The sequence below is a fragment of the Pygoscelis adeliae genome, unplaced genomic scaffold, assembly GCF_000699105.1.
Source record: "Pygoscelis adeliae isolate BGI_AS28 unplaced genomic scaffold, ASM69910v1 Scaffold537, whole genome shotgun sequence".
Taxonomy (NCBI): Eukaryota; Metazoa; Chordata; class Aves; order Sphenisciformes; family Spheniscidae; genus Pygoscelis; species Pygoscelis adeliae.
The window spans coordinates 544,215-544,801 of record NW_008825213.1 but is presented as its reverse complement, the minus strand read 5'-3'; positions in this window follow the sequence as shown (position 1 = coordinate 544,801).

Sequence of the window (587 nt, the reverse complement as noted above, 5' to 3'; positions counted from 1 at the left end):
GGTGCTGCGGAGGGGAAGAGGCGGAGGCAGAAGTAGAGAAAGGCCAAGCGCCGGCTGCGGTGGCTCTGCAAACCTGTCTGGGCAACATCCTGCACTGCCGCACGCCGGGGAGGACAGGCTTGGCTGCAGCAGCACCTTCGGGCCCCGGCGGCTCTTCTCCCCTAAAGGTGCTTTTCTTCCTCCTCCTCCTCCCTTGGCTGAGCCGGTCTCACATGAAAGCGGCCAGATCTTCCCCCCCCAAAAAAGGAAGGGAGGGCAGAGGAAGGCGATGCCCCACAGCCCCGTGGGTGACAGCTGGATGGGTGCTGCACGCCCCCGGACACGGCGCTTATGGCATCCAAGGTCGGTGTGAAAGGAAAAGCAGATGAAAAGCAACGTGAGCTGACCCGGCACCACTCAGCGCCCGCTCGCAGCCCCACCGCAGCCCGGCACTCGGGTCCCCATGGGTCTGTGCCCTTCCCTGCTTGTGCACAGGATCCGGCCTCACTCCTGGGGCGCACCAGGGGCTGGGGGGGGCGGGTTACTGCACCCTCTCCCAAGCAGTGGTGGGGCTCGGCTCCGCCGGGGGCGCCCGCCGCCGCCCCCCG